The sequence below is a fragment of the Lampris incognitus genome, chromosome 4, assembly GCF_029633865.1.
Source record: "Lampris incognitus isolate fLamInc1 chromosome 4, fLamInc1.hap2, whole genome shotgun sequence".
Taxonomy (NCBI): domain Eukaryota; kingdom Metazoa; phylum Chordata; class Actinopteri; order Lampriformes; family Lampridae; genus Lampris; species Lampris incognitus.
The window spans coordinates 7,013,050-7,030,874 of record NC_079214.1 but is presented as its reverse complement, the minus strand read 5'-3'; the positions used below and the strand labels follow the sequence as shown (position 1 = coordinate 7,030,874).

The following is a 17,825-nucleotide window of genomic DNA, read 5'->3' as shown; positions in this document are numbered from 1 at the left end:
ACCAGAGAGGCGCTAGTGCAGCGACCAGGACACACACCCACATCCGGCTTCCCACCTGCGGGCACGGCCAGTCGTGTCTGTAGGGACGCCCAACCAAGCCGGAGGTAACGCGGGGATTTGAAACCGGCGAGCCCTGTGTTGGTAGGCAACGGATAGACCGCCACGCACCCGGATGCCCCCATGAGGTTCAGTACACATGCAGGGAGACGGCTTGTCGTTTTAAGATGTTCAACACGGAGATAAAAACACAAATCCACATGATTAAGTCGTTTGCCTCTTGCCGTCAAACCCCAACTCACGACTTCTCTCTCTCGGAGAGACCGACGAGGTCGCTCGGACGAGGGATGAAAACCGGTTCCTCCCGCCAAACGTGTCCGGATGAACTGATCCGCCTCTCCGCCTTCCAGATAACCGTCCCGGGGTACATACTGAAGTCAGAGACGGCTGCGGGTGCTTGCAGGTCAAATGAAGCGATGGCGAGTCCGCATCAGACAAACAGCCTCTCACACTCAACACTTGTTCTGTCCCCCCCCCCCCTCGCTCAGGTACGCGCCCCCATAAATGCTCGGACTGTGACATGGCGGTTCGTCACCAGCGGCGAGTTGCTGCGTCATCGCCGTTATAAGCACACGCACGAGAAGCCCTTCAAGTGCTCCGTGTGTGACTACCGCAGTGTGGAGGCAAGTCTTGTGTCTTACATTCTCCCGCCGTCTCGCTTTGCTAGCCGCTTTGCTAGCCGCTTTGCTAGCCGCTTTGCTAGCCGCTTTGCTAGCCGCTTTGCTAGCCGCTTTGCTAGCCGCTTTGCTAGCCGCTTTGCTAGCCGCTTTGCTAGCCGCTTTGCTAGCCGCTTGTGCTTGCGTAACCTCCCCTCTCTCTCTCTTCTTGCAGGTGAGCAAGCTGAAGAGGCACTTCCGCTCCCACACGGGGAGCGGCCTTTCCAGTGCAGCCTCTGCAGCTACGCCAGCCGGGGACAACTTCAAGCTGAAGCGACACATGAGGACCCACTCTGGTAAGACACACACAGCTTAAGAAGGTGAGGGGTTCGATGGCTAACCCCCCCCCACCCTCGTATAATCCCGACCGTCCTCCGGGGCCTGCTTGCCGTAGGTGAGAAGCCGTACGAGTGCCACGTCTGCCACGCCCGCTTCACGCAGAGCGGCTCCAGGAAGGCGCATGTTCTGGTGAAGCACACCGAGGACCGACCCAAGTTCCAGTGCCCGCACTGCCACGCCAGCGCTGCCCGCAAGAGGGATCTGGGTGAGTGTCTCTTGTTTTCGGGTGTCACTAAACGCAGTGTTTCTCGACCCGGTCCTCAAGGACACCCCCCTATCCTGCAGGTTTTCATTGCAACCCTGCATAGGTGGCCCTGCTTGTACTTACTCGACCAATCATCTCGCAGCACTTAATTATGCAAGGTGTGCAACGTCTGACAAAACTCATCGCTGATTAGTTGAATAACTGCAAACAGGTACCTATTCAGGGTTGCAAAGAAAATCTGCAGAAAATCTTACAATGACAATCTGCAGGATAGGGGTTCCTTGAGGACCCCCTATCCTGCAGATTGTCATTGTAACCCTGCATAGGTGGCCCCTGCTTGTACTTACTCGACCAATCATCTCGCAGCACTTAATTATGCAAGGTGTGCAACGTCTGACAAAACTCATCGCTGATTGGTTGAATAACTGCAAACAGGTACCTATTCAGGGTTGCAAAGAAAATCTGCAGGATAGGGGTTCCCTCAAGGACTGGGTCGAGAAACTGCACTAAAGACAATCTCAGGATTTCACTTCCTCTGGCCCACATACCTGAATGTGGCACGGCACAGGAGAGGGTTTTCCTGAGGGGGGTATCCAGTTCCGCCATGCGAGACCACACCAACATTTTTTTGCACATCATGAAACGATCCGGGGAAAAAAACATGTATACTATGTCCTTTAATATAGCAACGGCGTAGTTTTTCCCTCGACTGTTCCTTTGGTTGGTGGGGGCTGGGGGCGGTTTGCTTCTACGCTGACTCATCCTCCCTCTCTTCAAGAATTGCACGTGAAGAAGATGCATTCGTCATCGAGAAGGGCAGGAGGTGTCGCCACTGTGACGCCGTCTTCCACGAGCGGTACGGGCTCATCCAGCACCAGAGGACCCACAAGGAGGAGAATGGCCTCAAGTGAGAGACCACGCGAGCGACAAACGGAACCATGAGCTCATGGGCCTTCCTCCGCCTCCAATACGCCGGGTTCGCCTGATGAAAATGAGAGAGGAAAGAAAATGAAAACAGCCGTCAGCTATTGTATGTTTTTTGGTAGAACTCTTGTGTGGAGTCGTGCTAATTGTATAGATTCATATTAACTGTGAGCGGTACCCGACATGCCGACAGAAAGATGTTGTTAGATTTAAGACCACTTGTGTGTCCTCTGGTTCCCATTTTAGATGTAATAAATGGTTCTTTTACAATATTGAGAATATCATTTAGGTAAGAGCGTCCAGGTGGCGTAGTGGCCTATTCCGTTGCCTACCAACACGGGGATCGCCGGTTCGAATCCCCGTGTTACCCCCAGCTTGGTTGGCGTCCCTACGGACACAATTGGCTGTCTCTGCGGGTGGTGAAGCCGGATGTGGGTATGTGTCCTGGTCGCTGCACTAGCGCCTCCTCTGGTCGGTCAAGGTGCCTGTTCCGGGGGGGGGGGGGTAGCGTGATCCTCCCCACGTGCTACGCCCCCCTGGTGAAACTCCTCACTGTCGGGTGAAAAGAAGCGGCTGGTGACTCCACATGTATGGGAGGAGGCCTGTGGTAGTCTGCAGCCCTCCCCGGATCGGCAGAGGGGGTGGGTGGAGCGGCGACCTGGACGGCTCGGAAGAGTGGGGTAATTGGTCGGATTCAATTGGGGCGAAAAGGGGGGAGAAAAAAATGCATATAATTTGAATTTTAAAATGGACTCAGGTCTTAATCTGCACTGAGGAAACAGATATTATTAGTTGCAGAAAAGTGCATTTTCCTTTGGATGGATGGATGGATGGATGGATGGATGGATGGATGGATGGATGGATGGATGGATGGATGGATGGGCCTACTTACTTTCCACCCCCATGCATATTTGTGCTTGGAGCGGCTGCTCCTCTGTTGGAGGCTGGGACCGGCTCCAGCCATTTCACGACTCCAAAAAAAAATCATTTCGGAGCCAAATAGAAAGAACAACAAACCAAATGGAAAATAATGAGCAACACTGCATCATCTGTTGTGTGTTTACACATTTTGGCAGGGACTGTTAGGTTGAAGTTGTAGTATAATGTCTACTGCTACCTTCAGCTGCTCCCGTTAGGGGGCGCCACAGCGGATCATCCGTTTCCATCTCTTCCTGTCCTCTGCATCTTCCTCTGTCACACCAGCCACCTGCATGTCCTCCCTCACCACATCCATAAACCTCCTCTTTGGCCTTCCTCTTCTCCTCTTCCCTGGCAGCTCCATATTCAGCATCCTTCTCCCAATATACCCAGCATCTCTCCTCCACACATGTCCAAACCATCTCCATCTTGTCTCTCTTGCTTTGTCTCCAAACCTTCCAACCTGAGCTGTCCCTCTAATATAATCGTTCCTAATCCTGTCCTTCTTCATCACTCCCAGTGAAAATCTTATCATCTTCAACTCTGCCACCTCCAGCTCCTCCTCCTGTCTTTTCATCAGTGCCACTGTCTCCAGACCATACAACATAGCTGGTCTTACAACCATCTTGTAAACCTTCCCTTTAACTCTTGCTGGTACCCTTCTGTCACACATCACTCCTGACACTCTTCTCCACCCACTCCACCCTGCCTGCACCCTCTCTTCTTCACCTCTCTTCTGCACTCCCCGTTACTTTGAACAAGTATTTAAACTCATCCACCTTCGTCACCTCTACTCCTTGCATCCTCACCATTCCACTGTCCTCCCTCTCATTCATGCATAGGTATTCTGTCTTGCTGCTACTGACTTTCATTGCTCTTCTCTCCAGTGCATACCTCCACCTCTCTAGGCTCTCCTCCACCTGCACCCTACTCTCACTACAGATCCCAATGTCATCCGCAAACATCATCGTCCACAGAGACTCCTGCCCGATCTCATCCGTCAACCTGTCCGTCACCACTGCAAACAAGAAAGGTCTCAGAGCCGAACCTTGATGTGATCCCACCTCCACCTTGAACCCATCTGTCATTCCAACCACCCACCTCACCACTGTCACACTTCCCTCATACATATCCTGCACCACTCCTACATACTTCTCTGCCACTCCTGACTCCCTCATATAATACCACACCTCCTCTCTCGGCACCCTGTCGTATGACAGTGACACAGTGTAGTAACTCCTTCTGGCCTCCTCTATACTTCTCCATCAACATTCTCAAAGCAAACATCACATCTGTGGTGCTCTTTCCTGGCATGAAACCATACTGCTGCTCGCTGGTCATCACCTCTCCTCCTCTTAACCTAGCTTCTATTACTCTTCCCCATATCTTCATGCTGTGGCTGATCAACTTTATACCTCTGTAGTTGTTACAGCTCTGCACATCAACCTTATTCTTGAAAATTGGTACCAGTATGCTTCTTCTCCACTCCTCAGGCATCCTCTCACTTCCCAGGATTGTGTTAAACAATCTAGTTAGAAACCCCACTGCCACCTCTCCTAAACACCTCCATGCCTCCACAGGTATGTCGGGCGTGGAGGTGTTTAGGAGTTTTTAGTATAGTAATGTTTAAGTTACAGCACAGTGTGTTTTACATGTTCAGCTATTGATAATCACCTGCGTGTCAGTTTACCGTTCTCCCTTCAGAGGCAGGCAGGCAGGATGAACAAAGATAAGAAATAGAAATAAGAACAAAACAGAACTACCGGAAACTATGCAGACGAGAGTCCCGCATTTGGGGAATCCGCAGGGGTCAGCCGACCGGCGTGCGACGGTCGAGCCTCGCCCCGGGCGTACCAAAAAATCCCTAGAGGGAGTACCTACTTTCTAACTGACACAGCTACTCAGCAAGTCATGCAACCCCTGGTCTGGTCACAGCTTGACGACTGCCCAGCGACCCGGTCAGATGCATTTAAAGTAGAACTAAACAAAACCCAGCGTACCCAGAACAGAGTCGGCGAGAGACCGGCTTGTAGACCTGCGTGCCTCCCCTCTCAGCTGCTGCTCACTAGTGGTGGTGGTGGGGGGGCAATTCCCCCCTGCCTAACCCCCAGAACCGATGCCTTAAACAAGACTAATGTGCAGGGCAACTACCAACTGGAGTGGACCTCCGCAACCTCTGGTATCAATCACCAGCAGAGTTGGATTGAAGAAGAGGCGGGGTGAAGATGTCATGCAGAAAGAAATTGTTTTGGATTAGGCCTATTCTTTTTTTAACGCCTGATTACTGTATTCTGTTATGAGTTAAGTCTGCTTTTAATTATTTTAATGAATCTTTTTTTTCTCATTTACGGTAATGGATGATGTCTAATTGGGCATGATGGATATAGAGGATTTCCAGTTATTGCTGCTATGTTGATATATGCTCTGTGTTTGCTTGCTGACTTTTAACCCAACTGCACTGTCAGACTCTAGGAAGAACGGTCGCTGCTGAGGCAGTGATTAGTGAGTGATTTATGACCCCGGTCCGCTTAGCACCACCCGCCCCGGTTGACCCGATCCGAAGACGTGGTGACCTGCTCTGAGTCAGGGGTCATCGGTCAGGCCCTCGTGTTCCACCACTGCTGCCGGGCCTTCTAGTCCACCAGATAGTTCACCACAGTCACAAAACGACCTACCTCCTCCTTCCTGGTTCGGCTGTGATATGCACATGTAAGACAGCATAGCAGACACCGAATAAACAAACTCTGAAGCTTTCTTGTAAATTTGTGGATTTTCTATTGTCTTAAATTCCACAGCGGAAGAAGGCATGAACGTGAGCAGGCCTGTTGGATTACCTGTTGGTAAATCAATTATGCACGTATTTTTTCTAGAGCCCTAATTTAAATGATTTATTGGCTGTGTGCAGCACGTGGGAAAATACTCCACTTTCGTGTTTTCACCTTTTAAACAATCTTAATATCACCGCAAGAAAAGAAGAAAACTGAGACGAGTCTTGTTTGGTTTAGTGAATTTATCCTGTTTGCTGCAAAATATGGATCACTTATTATCGCCGCCAGGTGGCAGCATGGAGGCGATATTGGATTTGGTCACGTGTGTGTGTTTGCGAGCGTATCCGTCCGAGGCTAATCTCGACCAGCTATGTTAAGAGGGAAGGACCATCCCTGAACCGGGGGGGTGGGCTAAGGGTACATCCGTCACCATGCTGTGATTGCAGCTATTCCCCACTCCTCTGCATAGTACCCATGGCCATTGTAGTTAATGGTCATGGTCATTTGCATGTGAAACTGATGGTTGGTTTGGGTGTGTTGTTTATGGGGGAGGGAGGGGGGGGGACGCCTGCAGGCAGGCAGTGATGAAACGTGTCTCTCACCAGACGTGTGTCCAGATGAACCGGTTCACCTTTCTGTGATTGTCTCCCCTGGGCTACTGAGCCTGCACCAGGACCGTGTCTAGACACTACACATTCAGGTGCGAGTCTTGAAAGTGTCGTTTGTTATGCTTGCGAGTGAATCAGAGGAGACGAATTAACTGCTATTCAACTTTCTTTTTACATCTTTATTCCACAAGACAATGTGCATAATATGCCCGGTACAAACAAGAACACACAATCCAGGAGAGCTGATAACAACATCAAAAAACCAAAATACCATATGAGATGAATGACACTCTAAATAAGTTGAAAATTAAATTATAGTAACAATACAAAAATAAATAAAAATCTTCAAAGAAAAAAAAATCATTTGATATGAGGGGATTTCATCAAACATGTTTCTGCAATATTCTAAGAACCTGTTAATTTCTCTGCTGTGTGTGAGGGCAAGAGAGAGATGAGCTGAGTTAATTTCTCTGCTGTGTGTGAGGGCAAGAGAGAGATGAGCTCTGAGTTAATTTCTCTGCTGTGTGTGAGGGCAAGAGAGAGATGAGCTCTGAGTTAATTTCTCTGCTGTGTGTGAGGGCAAGAGAGAGATGAGCTGAGTTAATTTCTCTGCTGTGTGTGAGGGCAAGAGAGAGACGAGCTCCGAGTTAATTTCTCTGCTGTGTGTGAGGGCAAGAGAGAGATGAGCTCTGAGTTAATTTCTCTGCTGTGTGTGAGGACAAGAGAGAGATGAGCTCTGAGTTCGTTTCCCTGCTGTGTGTGAGGGCAAGAGAGATGAGCTCTGAGTTAATTTCTCTGCTGTGTCTGAGGGCAAGAGAGATGAGCTCCGAGTTAATTTCTCTGCTGTGTGTGAGGGCAAGAGAGAGATGAGCTCCGAGTTAATTTCTCTGCTGTGTGTGAGGGCAAGAGAGAGACGAGCTCCGAGTTAATTTCTCTGCTGTGTGTGAGGGCAAGAGAGAGATGAGCTCCGAGTTAATTTCTCTGCTGTGTGTGAGGGCAAGAGAGAGACGAGCTCCGAGTTAATTTCTCTGCTGTGTGTGAGGGCAAGAGAGATGAGCTCTGAGTTAGATTCCATCAAAAGAGGGAAAGATGGCCGTGAACCCCAAAACTTCTGTTTATGAATAAAGAATTTTCCCTATAAAATAAAAAAACCACATATGTCAGAGATGTGTTACTCATATTGTCATAGTAACAGATTATATCTTTACACTGAGTAACACTAGTGATCTTGAATACATGAAAATTTAAAGCATCCCAAAATGTCGTTGTTATTTTACACTGAAGGAATAAATGGATCCACGTTTCATCAGCAAGTCCACAAAAAGAACAAGAGTTGTCAACGCCCACATATCTGAAGACTTCACTGTATAGATTCTGTGCATAGGCGTTTCCAGCCCATTTTTGGGGGTGCTGCAGCACCCCTGAATTGAACCCCAGCACCCCTAAAATTGAAGATTTTTTTATTTTTTACTGTATGTCCATGTTTAATAAGCTGAAGAAATGTCAAAACCATATCCAGTATATGGTTTAAACGTAATATTTTAACAACAAAAATACAGCACCCCCCATGCTTCGAAAATGGTTTGATTCACCCCCCCAAATTTATCTTGCCTGGCCGGCCAGCACTCTGGGTGCTCAGCACCCCTAAAGCTCCGGTCCTAGAATCGCGTGTAAGATTTTAAAATGGTCTTCCCTGACTTTGTTAGGGATACAGAAGGTATGAGGCAAAAGCCATGTTTCCTGCCAGCTGATTTCTTCCAAATGTGACTTCCAGTAAGATTTGGGGTTTTCATCTTTACTTAGCAACGCCTGACCTCAACCTTTTTTCCCTCTTACTTTATTGATACTTCAAATACAATCAAACAGAGCAAAATAGACACACGAGACACCACAAAAACAATAGATTGAAGATTAAAAAAAACAATAACGACACAAAAGAGAAAGTAAATTATAAAAAATAAATAACAGAAAAAAATAAGTAAATAAAGGTGAGATCATATTTTATGTAAACAGATTCAGAGATTTGCAAATGTTGATCGTTTTTAAAGCCTTTGCGTTTTTTGAAGTAGAGATTGTCCTTATATATTGTTCAACTTCTTTATTAAGTGCAAAGAGTTGAGGCTTTCTGTTGGAGAATTTACATTTATGTTGTGGAGTTAGAAAACAACGAGACAGGAGACGTGAGAGTAGACGTAGTCGAGGTAGTTTACTAGCTCCAACTTAGCGTGTCATACATTCAACAACGACAGTGAACCGGAAGCGGAAGTGCATTATCTGACCCCTCGCCGTCCTCTTAGGTGAATGTCTCTAGTTATATAGATGTGGGTCACCACAATGTATATGAAACTTGGCTAAAAATAAAAGCATATTTATAAAAAAGAATGCATCACCATCTTTGTGATTAAAATTATGAAAACCAAAAATAACATTCTTATAGTAAAGGTGAAAATCAGAAAAGACAAAATCAGCGATAAACTTGTGGAAGTCTCTCCAGAATTGATAAGTGAACTGACACTGACCTGACCTCAACCGCACACGCAGCTTCCATTCAACTGCCCGTCCTGGCGCTCCTTGTTCTTCTTCTGTCCCCTCCCAGCGGTCTTTCCCCGCTATCCGCCGTCTCACAGCGCCACCTAATGGTGATGGAGTGTAGCGTCTGTAAACGCAACACCATTCCCCGGCGATCTCCGCTCAGGAGGACCGGGGGAACACCGGACGAAGGAAAAAACACCCGGTCTTGATTTTTATAACTTAATAAAGCTGGGCGAACTATTTACACTCCGGCACACGCAGCTCGGATATACTAAGATTGGGCAGCGACATGATCAAAAGTTATCAAAAGAATTTTTGATAATAATAATTTTTAAAAAAAACGAGGCGGACGTTATAAAGGAACAACTTCCTCTAGGTTGGAGACTTGCGGTCAAAACAGGAAGTGGCGAATATTCTTTTTCTTTTTTTAAAAAAAAAGTTTTTTTCCGACAATCTTTATTGAACACATTTTCACACACAACGGTGCAAACAGACAGACGATAGAAAACAAAAATAAAAAGACAAAAATAAACAAACACAAAAAAAATATATTTTACAATGCCGGCGTTTGTGTTATAGGCGGCATATTAAATTCGCCGAGTAACTTAAAAGCCTCAATAGCTGTTGTTTTTTTTGTTTACAAGATTTAATAAAATGGTGCTACAAGTGCAGGAAATTTGGATTGGTTCCTGGCCATTTTTGTCTTATGAATATGGAATTTTCCAAAAAATAATAATTAGTTGTATGACATGATATATAACACGTTATTTCCAATCTTATCTTTACTAAAATATAGCATTACATCAAACACATCTATTCCAATAGTCATCTCAAGTCTCTTTTCGAGAAAGTTGGCCACATCAATCCAGAACATTCTTGTTTTAATACATTGGAAGAATAAATGGGGTAATGCTCATTTTCTAGTCCACAAACATCACACTTATAATCAATATCTAGTTTGACTCCTTCTAACACACGCTTTAGCGGATACATTCTATGCAATTCTTGAAAGACTGTTGAATATTGTAACGTGCATGGATAAGTAGACACATTGGTCCTTGACTAACAGGTCGGAGCCTTTAGTCGACTGGTTAACGTTGTCGCTTGCGAAGCGGGAGACACAGGTTCGCGTCCCGGCCATGGCGACGGTCTCCAGATTGCCCCCCGAATTCGCTATAATGTTCTTGTGTCTGATGTGAGTAAGCCATGGATGTGAGCCGCGTGATCGTGAACGCTTCACCCAGCTTTACTGTGTTATGAAAGTAAAGACAGGGTTATGGCCAGACCGCAACGGTCGCATAGCAAACCTTTATCTTTGGGAAGTGCGAGTTCATATTAGACTCGGCCTCATTCGTGCGATGGTTCGCCTCTAGGAGACTGCGCATCCGCAGTCTGACAGGCAACACGCCTTTATTGGGTAGATATTGTAACGTGCGTGGATAAGAAGACACGCTGGCCGCTGCCTCGCGGTACTGACCCTTTAGTCGAGCGGTTAGCGATGCCTCCTGCGGTGCGGGCGGTACGGGTTCGCGACCCGGCCGCGGCACTTCCTGTGGTTGCGTGGTCCCCCGATTTCGCTACAATACGTTAGCCTGAGCGCTGCTACATATTAAACACTTTTATTTCCATATGTTCCGTTCAGTCGACTTGGGCGCTGCCCAGAAGTCTTAGCATGTCCGGAAAAACACTGATTTATCTGTCCGTTCGTGCGTGTATCTGTCCACTGCTAATCTCCCATGCACAGATCCAGACCTTTCAAAACCCTGCCTTTATACCGTATTTGAGTGCCAACTCCTCATCTGTCGCCAAGCCCGAGCAGCGGAGACAGCATCCAGATGTGGGCCACTTCAGGCAATGGTGCGGCCCTGATGGCCTCCTTCTGGCCCTGACAAAATGGATGTGAGCCTGAAGTGGCCCACATGACTTACAGCAAATATGGCCCAGATATGCCAAATCACACGTGGGCCTTTTTTTGGAAAAGACGCGGTGCTCTGGGCAACACGTGATCTGGACGTGACCCCGAAGTGGCCCCGTGTGGTAAATGGTGAATATGGCCCAAATCTCACAAAACAAACGTGGACCACCTTTGGCAAATATGTTGCACACGCGGCGTTGCCATGGCTTGGTTCTGGCCCAGATCTGGCAGACAGGAGCGGACCGCCCAAGTGCCATCATTCCACGCGGCGTGTGGGCCGGATGGAAGTGCCGGGTGTGGGCCGGGTCCGAGCCACAGCAGGTCTGCTATCTGAGGTTGGTAGGCCTGGTGGTTGGCTTTGGAGAGACCCCGCTAACAGATGGTCTCTGTATACGTCACGAATTACATCATTTATTCTAGCCGCAATCACGTGCAGCTCACGTAATAACCAGCTTATAGTCAAGCAATTAAGAGCCGATAGTTTTGGTGCATTTCTAATGTCTGTCATCATGGAGCCGTCACGCTGCTGATGTTTGGGGGGGGGTTTCTCTCTCTCCAATTTTAGAAAAATACCGAAACAATCCAACAAAGCCACTTACGTAAAGCCGCTAAAGGCAGCGAGGCGGGACAGGGGGCAGAACTGGGGCCGGCGGGGCGACATGAGGCCCACGTGTCGCCAGAAGGAAAACGTTAAACAGCAAGTTTATTAAAGCCCAGCTGAAGGGAAGCCTCCCCACCAGCTCTCATAACCACGGCTCAGTAAAGCCCTTCGTCTTGGCCCCGGGACGGGGTTTTCCAGCTCTCTCCGGGTCCTGCACGCAACCCGCTGCAGACGGAAGTCGGCCGCTCGAAGTCGGTCCGGTGAAATCGAGGCAGGAGAACCGGACCGAAGTTTCCTGCCGAAGCAGAACCTCCGAATAGCGGACATGTTCCGTCCGGCTCCCCCGGGGCGGCGCTGCGGAGCAGCAGCGACGCACCACGTCACGTCAAGCGCGCAGCTTCGTCACGGCGGTGCTTCCGGTTTGCAGAGTTTTGATTTGGAAAGTAAAGGCTGGCTCGGGAGCAGGCTCGATAGACCAGTGGTTCTCAACCTTTTTGGGGTGCTGGACCCCCTGCGTATTTTTGATCTACCCTGAGGACCCCTCCACCTGATCTTGGGGGAGGGGGGTTTGCAGTTTGATAGAAACAGTAGAAACTGCATTTTAAATTGCGTTATAGCATTTATTCACTCTTTGGGGCAAAAATAAGAGCTTTCAGTTGTAACTTAGATATAGTTAACAAAACAGAATTCTTATGCAGTAACTTTCAGACATATGTAACAAAACAGAATATGTATTCAGTAACTTTCAGATATATGTAACAAAACAGAATTCTTCTGCAGTAACTTTCAGATATATGTAACAAAACAGAATATGTATTCAGTAACTTTCAGACATATGTAACAAAACAGAATATGTATTCAGTAACTTTCAGATATATGTAACAAAACAGAATTCTTCTGCAGTAACTTTCAGATATATGTAACAAAACAGAATATGTATTCAGTAACTTTCAGATATATGTAACAAAACAGAATATGTATTCAGTAACTTTCAGATATATGTAACAAAACAGAATATGTATTCAGTAACTTTCAGATATATGTAACAAAACAGAATATGTATTCAGTAACTTTCAGATATATGTAACAAAACAGAATATGTATTCAGTAACTTTCAGATATATGTAACAACAGAATATGTATTCAGTAACTTTCAGATATATGTAACAAAACAGAATATGTATTCAGTAACTTTCAGATATATGTAACAAAACAGAATATGTATTCAGTAACTTTCAGATATATGTAACAAAACAGAATATGTATTCAGTAACTTTCAGATATATGTAACAACACAGAATATGTATTCAGTAACTTTTAACAATGCAAACGGGAGCGAGATCTCTTATTAAAATACAATAAATTACACTTGTGAAACAGATGTAATTAGAGAAAAAAGTGCTGTTACCCTTTATAGTTTAGGTAGATAAAGGTCTCAGTCACATTTGAGTAAAATAATCCTATTTCTATAAATGTCATAGGATCTTTTTTTTAAAGATATTTTATTTTCACGGACCCCTTGCAATTACACCACGGACCACTAGGGGTCCGCGGACCCCCGGTTGAGAAACACTGGACTAAAGGGTCCGACCCGTTAGTCAAGGACCAATGTGTCTACTTATCCATGCACATTACACTATCTATCTATCAACCAACCAACCAACCAATCAACCAATCAATCAATCAGACATTATTTGTATAGCACGTTAGAAAACAAATGTTATACAAAGTGCTTCACACAAAACAATAAAATCCCCCCATATATATATATATATATATATATATATAATATAATAGATAAGGTACAGAATGGCGTTTGTGAAGCGTCATACCTGGTAACGCGACGAGAATGCCGTTCGTTTTGTCCTCGCCGGAGAAAGAGTCTCTTATTCTGAAAGCCGCTAAGAGGAAGTTGGCGTTGCAAACGTCGTCATTTTGACTGCGGTCACACGCACACAAAAAAAAAACTGCGAAATCTCGCGGACGGACCAGCGCCCAGAGAACCGAATTTGGGGAAAAACTGTAAAAACTACGCCGAGCGCCGCGATGGACGAGCCCCGGGACCCGCGGGTCCCCCAAGACAGGTACGACCCCGCCGCTCCTTACTGCCGTTACCGCTGTGATTAGAGCCGCCAGGCCTCCTCCGGAGACGCTCCTGTTATTTTGCTCACATGGAGCCCGCGGAGGGAGGGAGGGAGGGAGGGAGGCTGGCCGACATGAGCGGAGGGATGGACGCCTTCCAGTCTGTCATTTTCCACACGAGTCGCCGGAGCCGCGACTCGGCCACTCGGCGACTCGTCTCCGGGCCGTCTCGGCGTTTGTCGGCGTGAGTCCCTCGCAGGACGGGAGCCCTCCGTGGCCCGTGATTGGGGGGGGGGGTTTGGGGGTACAGGGGTGGGGTTGGTTGGATCTGGGGGTCGCAACTGTTGTGAAGTTGGCAGGAGAGAAAGCTCTCGGCGGGCTTTGGTCTCCGCGTCGCACACTTGTTGTGTTTTAAGAAGAGGCCAAAGTTGATCCGGTCCAAACATACCGAACCCCCCCTCCTCCTCCTCCTCCTCCTCCTCTTCCTCCTCCTCCTCCTCTTCCTCCTGCCGCCGCCGCCGCTGTGCTAAACTAATCCAGCCATTTGTTATCCAACTGGCTGCATTTTTTTCACACCGGTGACAACCCCCCCCCCCACACACGCACGCACACGCACACACGCGCGCACATACACACGCACACACGCATACAAAAGAGAGAGTGGAGTAATGGTGTTTTACGAATGAATCACCCACTTCCCCAAAGCAGTTGTGAGGGGAAAAAACCCACAGCCTCGTGTGTGTGTGTGTGTGTGTGTGTGTGTGTGTGTGTGTGTGTGTGTCCAGGCCACTCAGTGCTCACGCGCTGACCTGCTGAGTGTGCGGAAAGACCTTTTTTTAAAACCGGTCTTGATTGTGAAGCGAATCCAACAATCTTGCTCTTTGTTCGGCCTCCTGCCGAGAGGATTAATACGGCTAATCATCCTCCGTGTGGCGCTGTCCGGGGACTGACGCTGACACACAAAGCCAGTACAGACACACACCTCGAGCCCCACTGACACCGCTTTGTGGGTCCGTCTTGGTCGTGACTGTGTGTTCTTAAACCGTTCTCGTGTGTGTGTGTGTTTGTGTGTGTGTGTGTGTGTGTGTGTGTGTGTGTGTGTGTGTGTGTGTGTTTGTTTGTATTGTTGTGTGTGTGTGTGTGTGTGTGTGTTTGTATTGTGTGTGTGTGTGTGTGTTTGTATTGTGTGTGTGTCTGTTTTTATTGTGTGTGTGTGTGTTTGTATTGTTGTGTGTGTGTTTGTATTGTGGTGTGTGTGTTTGTATTGTTGTGTGTGTGTTTGTATTGTGGTGTGTGCGTGTGTTTGTATTGTGGTGTGTGTGTTTGTATTGTTGTGTGTGTGTTTGTATTGTGGTGTGTGCGTGTGTTTTTATTGTGTGTGTGTGTTTGTATTGTTGTGTGTGTGTTTGTATTGTGGTGTGTGCGTGTGTTTGTATTGTGGTGTGTGTGTTTGTATTGTGGTGTGTGTGTGTGTTTGTATTGTTGTGTGTGTGTTTGTATTGTTGTGTGTTTGTATTGTTGTGTGTGTGTGTGTTTGTATTGTGTGTGTGTGTGTTTGTATTGTTGTGTGTGTGTGTTTGTATTGTTGTGTGTGTATGTGTGTGTTCGTATTGTGTGTGTGTGTGTGTGTGTGTGTGTTTGTATTGTGTTTGTGTGTGTGTGTTTGTATTGTTGTGTGTGTGTTTGTATTGTTGCGTGTTTGTATTGTTGTGTGTGTGTGTGTGTGTGTGTGTGTTTGTATTGTGTTTGTATTGTTGTGTGTGTGTTTGTATTGTTGCGTGTTTGTATTGTTGTGTGTGTGTGTTTGTATTGTGTGTGTGTGTGTGTTTGTATTGTGTGTGTGTGTGTGTGTGTGTGTGTGTGTGTGTGTGTGTGTGTGTGTGTGTGTGTGTTGACCGGACGGGCCCTGTGCTCTCCTCAAACTGAAGGCCAGACGTCAGGCTTCCCGGGAGTCCGGCTGTCCGTCCGGTGGTCCGTCCGGCGGTCCGTCCGGTGGTCCGTCCGGCGGTCCGTCCGGCGGTCCGTCCGGTGGTCCGTCCGGCGGTCCGTCCGGCGGTCCGTCCGGCGGTCCGTCCGGCGGTCCGTCCGGTGGTCCGTCCGGTGGTCCGTCCCTCCCTCCGTCTTCCTCAGAAAGTCTCTGGCTGGACGTCCTGAGCGTCTCCATCAGGGGTGTCACACCCCAGGCCTCCAGGGCCGCGGTGTCTGCAGGTATTTGTTGCAGCCGTGCAGCCGTGCGCTGCACCACCCGATTAAACCAGTCCCTTCCCCTCCTTGATCCAGGAGCTGAGCTCATTAGTGAAATCGGGTGGTGCAGCGCACCAAATACCTGCAGCCACCGCGGCCCTGGAGGCCTGCGGTGTGACACCCCAGGTCTCGACGCCGCGGCCTGGACACCTCCGGCTAATCGGCTCAGCGCGCGAGCGGGATTAGAGAGTTAAGCGGACCCCTGGAGGCCCGGCAGGCCCACCGGGCCCGCCGGGCCTCCAGGGAAAAGCCGTTGTGGCGTGTGTGTGTTGGGCTGTTAGACGCGGGATTAGTCCCGGACCAATGTGCCAAATATTGTGGCGATCATGTCAGATTACACCACCCGCTCACGTGCGTAGGAGTCCAACTGGGGGTCCATCACAGGCAAGTGTTGGGTGACGTAAAGCACGATATCGAACCAGGACTTCTTCCCGGATGAGACCGCTTCAGATGTGTCACACCTCATTATAGGCGACAGATTCTCATCGTCGTTTATTTAGACGACGAGGGTGTCGCAACGACGCACAAATTCCCCATACGTGTTGAGAGACGGTGGGGAGAATACCGGACTATTCCCCGCAACCGGCATCGGATCATGTTGGTCCTTTTAATGTCCTCCACTCAGGAATACTCACTCCAACCTGTCATCACACACACATGGGACACACACACACACACACACACACACACACACACACACACACACACACAGACACACACACACAGACAGGCTTACATGATTTTATATTTCCTGGGCTCAGCTTCTCGGCCGAGTTTCCTGTGCCGAGTCCAGAGACTTCCGGTGCTGTGTTATTGGACGTGGAGTGGGTGGAGAGACGGGGAAGGAAAGGAGGCGGGAGGCGGTGGTGGCTTGTGGTTCCTGCCTGCTGCTCGACATCCCAGATGCTCCGGAAAAGCAACGGACGGAGGAGGAGGAGGAGGAGGAGGAGGAAGAGGAAGTCCCACACTCCTCTCCCTTCTCTTTCCTCCACCACCATTTTGTTGACGTCTCTGCCGTCGGGAGTCTGTTGGAGCGGTCGCGGTTGTGTCGGGAGGAGCGGCTGCTGCTTGCTGGAGTGTGACGGGCAGTCGGGAGGTCGGACTGGTTCTGGTTCCTCTGATGTCTGCTTTCCTACTTACAGGACATGTCATTAGCTCCTGTGTAGCCGGGCTGCCGCGAACAACTCACCAAGCATGCTGGAGAAGTGAAAAAAGGCTTTACATTCAACAGGTAAGCTGGATCTCTCTCTGCTTTGTGTACACACACACACACACAAAGACACACACACAAAGACACACACAAAGACACACACACAAAGACACACACAAAGACACACACACACACACACACACACACACATGTTTATACTATGTCCTCGTGGGCAGAAACATTTTCAAAATCCTATTTCCGTTCCCTCAAACCCCAAAATTAACCTGAAACCTCCACTTAACACGAGATCCAGCCCAACCATAACCTCCACCGCAGCCCTCGAAGGATCCCAAATCTGAACCCGAGCCTGATTCTGATGCTTAACTTCCATTCTAGACCCAGTCCCAGCCTGAACCCGAGCCTGATTCTAATGCTTAACTTCCATTCTAGACCCAGTCCCAGCCTGAACCCCAGCCTGATTCTAATGCTTAACTTCCATTCTAGACCCAGTCCCAGCCTGAACCCCAGCCTGATTCTAATGCTTAACTTCCATTCTAGACCCAGTCCCAGCCTGAACCCCAGCCTGATTCTAATGCTTAACTTCCATTCTAGACCCAGTCCCAGCCTTAACCCCAGCCTGATTCTAATGCTTAACTTTCATTCTAGACCCAGTCCCAGCCTGAACCCCAGCCTGATTCTAATGCTTAACTTCCATTCTAGACCCAGTCCCAGCCTGAACCCCAGCCTGATTCTAATGCTTAACTTCCATTCTAGACCCAGTCCCAACCTTAACCCCAGCCTGATTCTAATGCTTAACTTTCATTCT

At 48.2% G+C, this 17,825-nt stretch overlaps 1 protein-coding gene and 1 pseudogene across 5 annotated transcripts in view; both read left to right on the top strand.

Annotated features, from left to right (window-relative positions):
• The first annotated feature begins 344 nt into the window (after positions 1-344).
• On the top strand, positions 345-2,235 carry LOC130111566 (transcriptional repressor CTCF-like; annotated as a pseudogene).
• An 11,128-nt stretch (positions 2,236-13,363) lies between these two features.
• The window catches only part of LOC130112144 (rho family-interacting cell polarization regulator 1-like), a 19,839-nt gene continuing 15,377 nt past the window's right edge, over positions 13,364-17,825 (top strand). For 3 of the 5 annotated variants that reach the window (XM_056279440.1, XM_056279443.1, XM_056279439.1), the window contains exons 1-2: positions 13,364-13,607; positions 16,992-17,080. The gene's annotated coding sequence lies outside the window, so the exon portion shown is untranslated. Of the gene's footprint in view, positions 13,608-16,610; positions 17,081-17,825 lie in introns of all 5 variants that reach the window. The other 2 variants (XM_056279442.1, XM_056279441.1) reach the window with 1 other exon arrangement.